The sequence below is a fragment of the Carcharhinus amblyrhynchos genome, chromosome 9, assembly GCF_965287045.1.
Source record: "Carcharhinus amblyrhynchos chromosome 9, sCarAmb.v2.hapA, whole genome shotgun sequence".
NCBI classification, from domain to species: domain Eukaryota; kingdom Metazoa; phylum Chordata; class Chondrichthyes; order Carcharhiniformes; family Carcharhinidae; genus Carcharhinus; species Carcharhinus amblyrhynchos.
In genome coordinates, this window is record NC_137332.1 from 92,799,492 (window position 1) to 92,813,479 (window position 13,988).

Here is a 13,988-nt window from a genome sequence, read left to right on the forward strand (position 1 = left end):
TGCAAACTCCATACAGGCAGTGACCCGAGCCAGGAATTGAACCCAGGACCCTGGAGCTGTGTTTTGTTGATGGGTCATTGCTGAATATGAGAAGGTGAGATGTAATTATCTGGGAGGGACAGAGACACATTTATTGAAATGTCTTTTAATGTCTTCTTTAAAGATTTTAACTGAAGGCCTCAACCTTTCCCGGAGGCCTGGGCTTGGATTTGATATTTTACCCAGTGCTGTGTCTGATAGCTGAATTTGGGATGTGCAGTCTGAGTGAGTGCAGTGTATCTAATTTTCCAGGATAAACCAGAATCCTTCAATCAGCTACACTGATTCAACATTTTCCTTAGCTTCCAGCACTTCCTGAAGTATGTTTTCTTCAAATAATTTTGAAAAATAAGGTGAGATTTTTCAAAATCTCCACTAAATTAACATTTTTTCCTGAGTGTTTTTTTTAATATTAAACACATTGTCTAAGGTTAATACTGGTCTTCACCAGCACAACTCAAGCTCATAGTGAATTGATAACCTGTTGTATATTCTGCTTGACTGTTTTCCAATGCCCTCATGGTGTCCAGGAAGTTGGGGGTCTGGACAGAGGAACGAAAGTAGCCAAGTTGTCTGCTCCTGGTCACTATCCAGTGTTCCTGCTGGAAACAGTTGCATGACAGTCATGAGATGAAATAAAAAGGACATGTATCTGATCCTACATAGGGGAATAGCAGACTGGCACTCTGTATGGAACAGACTGTAACTTGGAGGTGGCAGTCCATATCATCACTGAACCAATAATATTAGAGACTCAGACTGTGTTCACAGACTGCCTCACAGTAGCTGGTGGTATTACATTTCACTTTATAATCTGGGCTCAAAAGCTAGCCTCAGTAATGGTGACCATTGTCAATTGTGATCAAAACCTACACGGTTTATTAATGTCCTTTTAAGGAAGGAAATCAGGCCTAAATGTGACTCCAGATCCCCAGCAGTGTGGTTGACTCTTAAATACCTTCTAAAATTAATTTAGCAATTCATTCAGTTGTACCAAGTGACTATTCACAGCACAATGAAATCAGATTAAACATCACTTAAAATGACAATGGCAAACTCGACCCTGCAGAGTTCTCCATGCCAACATCTGCAGTTTGTTGCAAGGTTGGGAGAGCTGTCTCGCAGACTAATCGAGCAACAACTGACAGAGCCATACTCACTAAATCGTATCCAGTTTACAATGTCCCAAACACCATCTTCATTGTCCCTGAGTATTCCACTGTCCATGGTCACAGGCACAAAGGGGTGCAGTCAGGGAGTTATGTGGGAGTTTTCAACGTTGGCTCTGAATTTGTGAAGTTTCATGGCATCAGATTAAATATGGGCAAAGAAACCTCCTGCACTGCCCCAGCCTTCAGCTGATCAGTCAGTGCTTCATCCATGTTGATGACCAGTTGACCATTTGCATGAAGCAGTGATGATGCCAAGGGCACAGAATGTACTCTGGGTGGAATGTCAGCATCCATCACTAAGAGGGGGCTCAGTACCACAACAACTAACTGGTTGGCTAACTCCTGAAGGATAAAGCTGCTAGACTGTGCCTGGGGCAGGTCATGAAGGAACAAACAGAGGGAAAAAGCTACATGACCTCGTCCTCACCAATCTATCCCTCACAAATGTATTGTCTGTATTAACAGTAACAGTCGCGCACTCCTTGTGGACACACAGTCCTGTTTTCAGATTGAGGACACTTTCCGTCATGTTGTATGGCACTACCACCGTGCTAAATGGGAACGGTTTCAAACAGATCCAACAACGTAAAAGTGGAGTTTTGGAGCATCATTTTTAAAAAATTTTTACAGAATGTGATCGTCGCTGGCTGGGCAGCATTTATTGCCTCTCCATTTCAGAGGCCATTTGAGAGACAACTGTTTTGCTGTGAATCTGGAGTATTGTGTAGACTAGACTGGATAAGGACAGCAGATTTCCTTCACTAAAGGACATGACTGAATCAGATGGGTTTTTACAACAATCAACAGTGGGTTCATGGTCATCATTAGACTTTTATTTTCAGATTTTTATTGTTTAGTTTATTTATTCGTGTCACATGTAGGCTTATATTAACACTACAATTAAGTTACTGTGAAAATCCCTGAAGGGTAATTTAGCATGGCCAATGCACCTAACCTGCACATCTTTCGGACTATGGGAATAAACTGGAGAAAACCCATGCAGACACGGGGAGAACTTCGCACAGACAGTGACCCAGGCTGGAATCGAACTCAAGTCCCTGGCACTGTGAGACAGCAGTGCTAAACACTGTGCCACCATTCTGCCATTGAATTCAAATTTCACTATCTCCAGTGGCAGGATTTGAACAATGGTTCCCAGATCTTGTTCTGCGTCTGTAGTTTACTAGTCCAATGACAGTTTGGAGCGCAAGTCTTCAGGACTATTACAGGAATGTTGTTAGGGACCACAGTCTTTCCACTAATGAGTGCCTCCAAGCCATTTTTTTTGATACATAAAATCATGGAATACTGACAGTGCAGTAGAAGGCCATTTGGCCCATTGAGCCTGCACCAACTCTGTCAGAATGTCTGACTCAGACCCTCTCCCTGCCCTATCCCCATAACAGTAAAAAGTCTGACAACACCAGGTTTTAGTCCAACCGATTTATTTGATAGTAAACTCACAAGCTTTCAAGGGGACTCCCTCTTCGTCAGGTGAATGGAGAGCATATCTGTCCGAGGCCAGAACTCTCCATTCACCTGATGAAGAGGAAGTCCCCTCGAAAGCTTGTGAGTTTACTATCAAATAAATTGGTTGGACTAAAACCTGGTGTTGTCAGACTTTTTACTGTGTTAACCCCAGTCCAACGCCGGCACATCCACATCATGACTCCTATCCCCATAACCCCACACGTTTATCATGGCTAATGCATCTAACTTACATATCTTGGGACACTAAGGGGCAATTTACCATGACCAGTCCACCTAACCTGTACATATTTGGACTGTGGAGCAATATCACATGGAGTGAAGCAAATAGGCTGACAACTAACATTTTTAATGCTGGGGACCTCTGGAGGAGGCCAAGTTGGATCATCCACTCAGCATTTCTGCTGAAGATACTGACAAGTGCTTCAATATTGTCCCTTGAACAGAAATGCTGGACTCCCCCATCATTGAGAATGGGGATATTTTGCAGAGTCTCCTCCAGTTAGTTGTTTAATTGCCACTACCATTCACAAATGAATGGCAGGACTGCAGAACTTAGACTTGATCTGCTGGTTGTGGGATTGCTAATTCTCCCACCATCAACATCCTCATGGCCACCACTGATCAAAAGCTGGACTGGACCAGTCATGTAAAAACTGTGAAGACTGATCAGTTTTGGAATCCTATAGTGAGTAACTCACCTGTCTCCTGAAAGCTTATCCACCAACTACAAAGCACATGTCAGGTGCGTAATAGATGAGTGTTGCTCCAACAGTACTCAAGAAGCTCAACATCATCCAGAACAAAATAGCCTTCCTGATTGACACCTCATTCATCACCTTAAACATTCAATACGTCCACCACTGACACAGTAGCAGTGGTATGTACCAACTACAAATGCAGTTCAGAAACTCGACAAGGGCCCTTTGAAAGCAACTTTGAAACCAATGCACACTGCCACCTGGAAAAATATGAGAACACCACCACCTATTAGTTTCCCTGCAAGCCTCACACCATCCTGACTTGGATCCATATCACCATTCTTTCACTGTTGCTGGGGAAACATTATATAACTTGCTCATTAAGAGCACTGTGAATGTACCTAAAACTACATAAACTGCATGAGCGAAAGAACAGTAAAAAGTCTGACAACACCAGGTTTCAGTCCAACCGATTTATTTAAAAGTAAATTCACTAGCTTTCGGGTTAGCCCCTTCGTCAGGTGAATGGAGAGTTCTGGCCTCAGACAGAGCATGTAAAGCACATACAGTTTACAGATTACTGATTAGAATGCAAATCTTTACACCTAACCTGCTGTTCAAATCTTAAAGTGGCTAACAATGTGTGTGGAAGGAGCACTGATCACAGGTTAAAGAGATGTGTATTGTCTCCAGACAGTACAGTGAGTGAGGTTTTGCAAACCCAGGCAAGTCACGGGGGTTACAGATAGTGCGACATGAACCCAAGATCCCTGTTGAGACCATCCTCGTGTGCGGAACTTGGCTATCGGTCTCTGCTCAGCGACTCTGTGCTGTCGTGTGTCGTGAAGGCCGCCTTGGAGAATGCTTACCCGAAGGTCAGAGGCTGAATGCCCATGACCACTGAAGTGTTCGCCAACAGGAAGGGAACAGTCTTGCCTGGTGATTGTCGAGCGATGTTCATTCATCCGTTGTCGTAGCATCTGCATGGTCTCCCCAATGTACCATGCTTCGGGACATCCTTTCCTGCAATGTATCAGGTAGACAATGTTGGCCGAGTTGCAAGAGTATTTACCGTGTACCTGGTAGATGGTATTCTCACATGTGATGATGGCATCCATGTCGATGATCCGGCATGTCTCTCAGAGGTTGCTGTGGCAGGGTTGTGTGGTATTGTGGTCACTGTTCTCCTGAAGGCTGGGTAGTTTGCTGCAAACAGTGGTCTGTTTGAGGTTGCGTGGTTGTCTGAAGTCAGCCTCTGACCTTCGGGTAAGCATTCTCCAAGGCGGCCTTCACGACACACGACAGCGCAGAGTCGCTGAGCAGAGACTGATAGCCAAGTTCCGCACACATGAGGACGGTCTCAACAGGGATCTTGGGTTCATGTCGCACTATCTGTAACCCCCGTGACTTGCCTGGGTTTACAAAACCTCACTCACTGTACTGTCTGGAGACAATACACATCTCTTTAACCTGTGATCAGTGCTCCTTCCACACACATTGTTAGCCACTTTAAGACTTGAACAGCAGGTTAGGTGTAAAGATTCGCATTCTAATCAGTAATCTGTAAACTGTCTGTGCTTTATATGCTCTGTCTGAGGCCAAAACTCTCCATTCACCTGACGAAGGGGCTAACCCGAAAGCTAGTGAATTTACTATCAAATAAATCGGTTGGACTGAAACCTGATGTTGTCAGACTTTTTACTGTGTTTATCCCAGTCCAACACCAGCATATCCACATCATGAGTGAAAGAAAGCAGCTCACCACCATCTTCTCAAGGACAGGTAGGGATGGTCAACAAATGCTACTTACTTAACGACACCCACATCTTCAGAAAGTTTGAATGAAAATGAGTCAGTCCCTTCAGCAAAGGAGGAGAGGGATTTGGAGGAAATAATTTTTCCTTTTCCTGATTTACAGAAGGATTGCACAGTACTACATGAATACAGAGAGGATGGACACTGCATTAGATCTTGATCATCACCCAAGGAACAACTGTACAAATGTGGGAAGACGTCCAGTCCTTTCACAGCATTGCTCAACACAGAGAAGGTTGGGCGGTGAAACTCTCATCTGGAAATCAGTTAGGTGAGGGGAGCTTTGACATATCATCAGATCTGAAACAGGTCAGTTGTATGGAACCTTCGATCAGAATGTCTTTCTGAAGATTCGGCTTTGTGTGATCGTGTGAAGAAGTGCAAGTGGCTCCAAGTGTGGTGAGAGCTTCACTCATTCATCGAGCTTCATGAACCATGGACTCCTTCCAACGATGAGAGGCTGTTGAACTGTTAGATTTTTGTGTGTGGAGCTCCACAGGCTGAAAGGGTCTCCTAACACACAAAAGTGTTTCTGCTACAAGCACTGTCAGCCCAAGGACAGTCACATGGAGGGGAAACAATTAAAATATAAGGTTTCTGTGACATCCATGAGCCTTCTCAAGCAACAGAGGATTCACACAGTGGACAAACCCTTCATGTGCAAGGTGTGTGACAAATTATTCACAACTTTATCGACCTTCCATGTACACCAATGTATTCACACGGGAGAAGCCATTCAAGTGTGAGGTATGAGACAAATCATTCGCACATTCATCAAATCTCCACAAACACCGATGCATTCACACAAGGGAGAGAAAGAAACCGTTGAAGATTGACTTTCTTGGGAAAGCTTTTCCAAAATTCCTCCAATCTTCCATCATACCAACACTTTCACTCGGGAGAAACTCTTACCATACAAGATATGTAACAAATTATTCTTGGACTCCTTTTGGGGAAAAGGCAGGAGAATAGGGATGAGTATACTGTACATCATATGTATGATTTGTGACAAATCATTCCAAATCAAGAAACAAAGAAACATGTGCCCTCCAAGCATATGCTGATCATGACATCTTAACTAAACTAAAAAGAAAACCGGTCCATATCCCTCTATTCCTTCCTTATTCATGTATCCATCCAGATGCCTCTTAAATGTTGCTAATGTGCCTGCTTCCACCACCTCCCTGGCAGCACGTTCCAGGCACCCACCACTCTCTGAATGAAAAACTTCCCTCACACATTTCCCTTAAACTTACCCTCTCACCTTGAAGCTGTGCCCCCTTATTATTGACACTTCCACCCTGGGAAAAAGCCTCCGACTATTCATCTTATCTATGGCTCTCATAATTTTGTAGACGTCTATCAGGTCTCCCCTCGGCTTCTGTCTTTCCAGTGAATATAATCCTAGTTTATTCAACATCTCCTCATAGCTAACGCCCTCAAGACCAACAATATGCTGGTGACCCTTTTTTGCATTCTCTCCAAGGCTTCCACTTCCTCTGGTGGTGTGGCGACCAAAACTGCACGCAATACTCCAAATGCAGCCTTTACAGAGCTGCAACATGATTTGCTGACTCTTGTACTCAATGCCCCAACCAATGAAGGCAAGCATTCCACTTTTGGGAACTGTGGACCTGTACGTCCAGATCCCTCTGTATAGAATCATAGAACCCTACAGTGCAGAAAGAGGCCCTTCAGCCCATCAAGTCTGCACTGAACACAATCCCACCCAGGCCTTACCCCCATATCCCTACATATTATACCCACTAATCCGTCTAACCTCTGCTACCCTGAACACTGAGGGGCAATTTCTTAGCATGGCCAATCAACCTAACCCGCACATCTTTGGACTGTGGGAGGAAACTGGAGCACCCGGAGGAAACCCACGCAGACACGAGGAGAATGTGCAAACTCCACACAGACAGTGACCCGAGAATCGAACCCAGGACCCTGGAGCTGTGAAGTAGCAGTGCTAACCACTATGCTACCGTGCTGCCCAAGTCATGTTAATGTTCCTTAGGGTTTTGTCATTTACAGTATAATTCATACCGAAATTTGATCCTCCAATATGCATCACCTCACATTTGTCTGGATTAAACTCCAACTGCCATTTCTGTGCCCAAGTGTCCAATCTATCTGTTGTATTCTCTGACAATTCCCTGACACTATGAGCAACTCCACCAATCTTCATGTCATCTGTAAACTTACAAAGCAGACCACCCACATTTTCCTGCTGATCATTTATATATATTACAAACAACAGAGGTGCCAGCACGGATCCCTGCAGAACACCAACAGCTGCAGATCTCCATTATGAAAAAACACTCTCCCACCGCAACTTTGTATTCTCTGACCAAGCCAGTTCTGTATCTATCTAGCCAGCCCACAAATTCTATGTGATTTTAGTTTTTATACTAGTTTGCCATGTGGGACGTTGTCAAATGTCTTACTTCAGTCCACATGAACTACATCCACAGTTCTGCCCTCAACAGTTATCACCTTCCCTCTGCACATAGCAACACATTCATACAGGAGACAAACCGTTCACATGTATGGTATGTAATAAATCAATCTCGGACTAATCAGCCCTGTGCTCACTGGTGAGAAACTACTCATGTGAAGTGTGCAACAGATCATTCTCACGGATGTCAGACTTCCACAGGTGCATTCACATTGTAACCCAGCTGCTTCCCTAACACTGAGAGTTGTCTGTGTCGTTTACCTTCCAATACTCATACAGACCATAAGACATAGGAGCAGAATTAGGCCACTCGGCCCTTCAAGTCTGCTCCGCCATTCAATCATGGCTGATTTTTTTTTTCTCATCCCTATTCTCCTGCCTTTTCCCCAAAACCCCTGATCAAACAAGAACCTATCTATCTCTGTCTTAAAGACACTCAATGACCTGGCTTCCACATCCTTCTGCGGCAAAGAATTCCACAGATTCACCATTCTCTGGCTGAAGAAATTACTCCTCATCTCTGTTTTAAAGGATCGTCCCTTTATCCTGAGGTTGTGCCCTCTGGTTCTAGTTTTTCCTACTAGTAGAAACATCCTCTCCACATCCACTCTATCCAGACCTTTCAGTATTCTGTAAGTTTTAATAAAATCCCCCCTCATCCTTCTAAACTCCAACCAGTACAGACCCAGAATGCTCAACAGTTCCTCATACAACAAACTCTTCAGTCCAATGATCATTCTTGTGAACCTCCTCTGGACCCTTTCCAAAGCCAGCACATCCTTCCTTAGATACGGGGCCCAAAACTGTTCACAGTACTCCAAATGCAGTCCAGAGCCTTGTAAAACCTCAGAAGTACATCCCTGCTCTGTATTCTCACCCTCTCGACATGAATGCTAACATTGCATTGCCTTCCTAATTGCTGACTGAACCTGCATGTTAACCTTCAGAGAATCTTGAACAATGACTCCTAGGTCCCTTTGTGTTTCTGATTTCCTAAGCATTTTTCCATTTAGCAAATAGTCTATGCCTCCATTTCTCCTTCCAAAGTGCATAACCTCACACTTTTCCACATTGTATTCCACCTGCCACTTCTTTGCCCACATTCCTAACCTGTCCAAGTCCTTCTGCAGCCCCCCTGCTTCCTCAGTACTACCTGGCCCCCTACATATCTTTGCATCATCTGCAAACTTAGCAACAGTGCCTTTGGTTCCTTCCTCCAAATTGTTAATGTATGTTGTGAAAAGTTGTGGTCCCAGCACTGATCCCTGAGGCACACCACTAGTCACTGGTTGCCATCCTGAGAAAGACCCCTTTATCCCCACTCTCTGCCTTCTGCCAGTCAATCCATGCCAGGATCTTACCCTTAACACCATGGGCACTTAACTTATTTAACAGTCTGCTATGCGGCACCTTGTCAAAGGCCTTCTGGAAATTTAAACAAATCACTTCCGCTGGCTCTCCTTTATCTAACTTCCTTGTAACGTCCTCAAAGATCTCTAACAGATTTGTTAGATATGACCTCACCTTGACAAAGCCACGCCGACTCAGTCCTATTTTATCATGCACTTCCAAGTGGTCTGCGATCTCATCTTTGATAACACACTCTAAAATCTTGCCAATGACCGAATCGGCCTATAATTTCACGTCTGCTGCCTTGCTCCCTTCTTAAACAATGGTGTTACATTTGCTACTTGCCAATCCTCCAGTACTCTCCCTGCCTTCATTGATTCCTGAAAGATCACCACCAATGCCTCCAAAATTTCCTCACCTATTTCTTTTAGAATCTTGGGATGTGGTCCATCTGGTCCAGGTGATTCTTCCACCTTCAGACCTTTCAGTTTCCCCAAAACCTTTTCCTTAGTAATGGCCACTACACTCACCTGTGCCCCCGACTCTCCCTGGAGCTCTGGCATCCCACCAGTGTCTTCCACCATGAAGACTGATGCAAAGTAACTATTCAGTTCCGCTGCCATTGCTTTGTTTTCTATTATTACTTCTCCAGCCTAATTTTCCAGTGGTCCAATGGCTACTTTTGCCTCTCTCTTACCTTTTATATGTTGAAAAAATCTCTTCTTAGCTTCTTTTATATTACTAGCTAGCTTACATTCATATTTCATCTTCTCCCCCCCCCGCACCTTACTTCTTTTTTAGTTGTCCTGTGTTAGCTTTTAAAGGCTTCCCAATCCTCTGGCTTCCCAGTAATCCTTGCCACTTTGTATGCTTTTTCTTTTGCTTTTATGCTATTCTTGACTTCCCTCGTCAGCCATGGATGCCTCTTCCTCCCTTTAGCATCTTCCCTCCTTCTTGTTGCAAAAAATAAAAGCAAATTACTGTGGATGCTGGAATCTGAAACCAAAAGACAAAATGTTCGAAAATCTCGGCAGGTCTGGCGGCATCTGTGGAGAGAGAGGGGAGCTGAAGTTTCGAGTCCAGTCAATCCTTTGAAAGCTTTGATGAGGAGTCGTCTGGACTCGGGGCGTCAGCTCTTTTCTCTCCTTGCAGCTGCTGCCAGACCTGCTGAGATTTTCCAGCATTTTCCCTTTTAAATTTCTGTTGTGCCTCCCAAATAACTCTCAAAAACTCCTGCCATTGCTGTTCATTGTCTTCCCTGCAAGGCTCCCTTTCCAATCAACTCTAGTCAGCTCCTCCCTCATGTCTTTGTAGTTACCTATACTTAATTGTAATACTGTTACATCTGATTCCAGCTTCTCCCTCTCAAACTGCAGGATAAATTCTATAATATTGTGGTCACTGCTCCCTTAGGGTTCCTTCGCCTTAAGTTCCCTAATCAAATCTGCCTCATTACACATCACCAAATCCAGAATTGCCTGTTCCCTAGTAGGCTCTGTCACAAGCTGCTCCAAAAAAAATCTCTTGGATATTCCACAAATTCCTTTTCTTGGGATCCTGCATATTGAAGTCCCCCATGATTATTCTAATATTACCTTTTTTATATGCCTTTTCTATCTCCTGATTTATTTTCTGCCCCACATCCTGACTACTGCTCGGGAGCCTGTACATAACTCCCATCGGAGTCTTTTTTTTCTTTGCAATTCCTGAACTCAGCACAGAGACTCTATGCCTTCTGATCCTGTCTCACTTTTTGCTACCAATTTAACAATGCAACCTCGCCTCCTTTGCCCATCTGGCTGTCCTTCTGACAGGCGACATATCCTTGGATATTTAGATCCCAATCCTGATCCCCTCACAGCCACGTCTCTGTGATGCCCACAACATCTTAGTGGCTAATTTCAATTTGCATAACAAGCTCATTTATCTTGTTCCACGTACTGCATTTAGGTACCTTGAAAGAGGACAACCCTCAGTTCTGCATTGACCGCTTCCCTTCTCATAGTTGTCACCTTTTTTGCTCTATATGTCCCACTTTAAACACTTCCTCACCACTTGCCTTGCCATCTATTAAGTTTAAGTAGTGTCACAGTATAATTGCTGAGCTGTTTCTCTGTAACCTCAGAACTGTTCTGGCCATTCCATGTTGGCTGTAGAGAGTTCTCCTTGTGCACAAGTAATTAAAGACTTGGCATTGGGTGCATGGTGTCTGGCGCTGTTTGTGTAAAGAGTCGATTGAGTGCCTTTAGATTGCTGTTACCTAAGAGACTCTAACAGCATAGTGGTTAGCACTGCTGCTTCACAGCCAAGGGACCCAAATTCGATTCCAGCTCTGGTGACTGTCTGTGCAGAGTTTGTATGTTCATCCCGCGTCTGCGTGGGTTTTCTCTGGGTGCTCCTTTTTCCTTGCACAGTCCAAAAGGTTAGGTGCATTGGCCATGCTAAAATACTCTTCAGTATACATAAGAACATAAGAACACAAGAAATAGGAGCAGGAGTAGGCCATCTAGCCCTTCGAGCCTGCCCCGCCATTCAATAAGATCATGGCTGATCTGTCGTGGCTCAGTTCCACATTCCCGCCCTCTCCCCATAACCTTTAATCCCCTCTCTTATCAAAAACCCATCAACCCGTGTCTTAAAAATATTTAGCGAGGTAGCCTCCACCACGTCAACGGGCAGAGAATTCCAGAGATTCACCACCCTTTGAGTGAAGAAGTTCCTCCTCAACTTCGTTCTAAACCGCCCCCCCTTTATCTTGAGGCTGTGCCCCCTAGTCCTACTGTCCTTTCTGAGCGGGAAGAGTCTCTCCACCTCTATCCTATCCATCCCATTCATCATCTTATACATCTCAATGAGATCTCCCCTCATTCTTCTAAACTCTAACGAGTACAAGCCTAGTTTATTCAGCCTGTCCTCATAGCTCAACCCCCTCAACTCCGGTATCAGCCTAGTAAACCTCCTCTGCACTCCCTCCAAGGCCAAAATATCCTTGCGTAAGTACGGCGCCCAAAACTGCACACAGTACTCCAGCTGCGGCCTCACCAATGCCCTATGCAGCCGCAGCAAGACCTACTCGAACAGGCACTAGAGTGTGGCAACTAGGGGATTTTGACAGTAACTTCATTGCTGTGTGAATGTAAGCCTATTTGTGGCTAATAAATAAACTTTAAACTTTAATTGTTATCTTCTTCCTCTGACAGATACACGTATCCATGGACGCACCAAACAGTGATGAGGAGAGTTAACAACAGTGTCTGAGATTCCTGAAAAGGTTGACGAGGAAGGACAGAGATGAATACCTCTCAGCAATGTGGCATGACAGCTGCAGTGAAGGAGGGAGAGGATTGTCAGGAGGCTAAAATGTCTGATTTGGAGGGTAGTGTTGATGACTTAAGTATTGCAATTGTGAAGCCCCTTTTGGCTGCTGTGGTGGAGGAACGGAGCTCAGAACCTTCCATAGGTGAGGAACCTGTGGCTTTGGGAGCAGAAGTTCCGCACTCTCCACGAGCACACGGACAACATCAGGCTCATGCTGCTGGTGAAGAACATGAAGATGATCTGAAACTTTTTGCACGTTTACATCAGGGACAGGTTCAAAGAACAGAGAGTTATCAGGCCACTTCTCACTTGTTTCAGCAAATTTTGACTGAATTTAAGACAGCTGTTAGCCAGGAGCTACAAAGGAACAATGAGATTCTTCAACAGCAAAATGAGGTTCTTTGTCAGTTTCTGCAAAGAGGCAATGAAACTTTGAATGAAATGAGGCAGATCCTGTCTCAAGATTGTAGCGCCTGCACCTTCTGGCCAGCAGCAGTTCAGAGACATCTGTTGCTTGACATGCCTCTGACTCAAGAGAGGTCACCTCCCAAGGATGGCAAAGACGCAGCAAAAATTAGGATCCTTCCATCCAACACTAGATCCTCTGCCTCACTATCCTGACTCCTTCTTTATGATGAGGAATATTTGCCCATCTTTTTGGTCTGGATTTTTGCCATGACAGAGAGCCTCTCCAACTTTAGGACAATGTTGGGAGAAGCCCAAATCCAGACGTTCCCTGAGCCCACCCCATCCTCCAATCACAGCACCTCCCATTTTCATGGGATCAGGAATAGGCCAAGTCAGGATTCGCACATTTCAGTAAAGCAGGTGTCTATGGAAATCAACAGCTGCATCCACTCATGTAGTTTTGAGTGAGAGGTGCCTGAAACCCAACATGTGCCAAATAGATCCAGTAGGAACATATCTGAACCCATGAATTTATTTGGATAGTTAAGATACCCTTTTATAGACGATATGGTTCCTAGACACCTTTGTGGGAGGTAAGCTGCTCTTTGTGATTACTGAAAGTGCATGAAAAGTACATAAACTCATTGGAAGTGAGAGCTCAAGGAACTGTTAAAAACAACTGTCAGAAGTGTCAAGGTGAACTGTTAAAGGGACCTGTCAAGCTATCCAGGCATTTAAACCTAGCTTTTGAAGAACGTGGAGTGTTAAAAATTGTTGTCTCTCATTCTTTCGACATAAGCCTCAGGAATTGACTAGATTAATGTTGCATATTATATTTCACAACCATCCATTCAGTTGGGTGCCAGCCAAATAATTTAATTGACACCTCTAAGTGGTTACTGACTCTTGAAATAGGACTATGAATGTCAATGTTTGCTTTTTTTGACAGGCTGATGCAATTGAATAATTTGTTTGTTATAATGAATGTAAATGTACTAATTGGGATTCCTTAAGTAAATAAATGGTTTAAAAAATGAAGTCTGCAACAGACACTTGGACTCATTATATTTAACCTCAGCATTGGACCTGTAGTCTGGCCATTGTGAATATTGAATGAGCTGGTATCCATAGTGAAAGGGTAATTGTTGGGGGTGGGTAGGGGAGCATGGGCTGATTTGAATTAATACAAAGTTGGCATAGAGGCAATAAAGGTATGTGTAGACTTTGGGGGGGGCG

At 44.2% G+C, this 13,988-nt stretch overlaps 1 protein-coding gene and 1 long non-coding RNA gene across 2 annotated transcripts in view; one reads left to right on the forward strand and one right to left on the reverse strand.

Annotated features, from left to right (window-relative positions):
* Nucleotides 1–13,988, reverse strand: part of LOC145348047 (uncharacterized) — a 133,130-nt gene that overhangs the window by 70,939 nt on the left and 48,203 nt on the right. The gene's annotated exons all lie outside the window — the stretch shown is intronic.
* On the forward strand, nt 270–13,770 carry LOC145348086 (uncharacterized). The gene is made up of 3 exons (XR_013887902.1): nt 270–392; nt 5,319–5,962; nt 12,227–13,770. It is a non-coding gene; the product is annotated as an uncharacterized LOC145348086 (long non-coding RNA).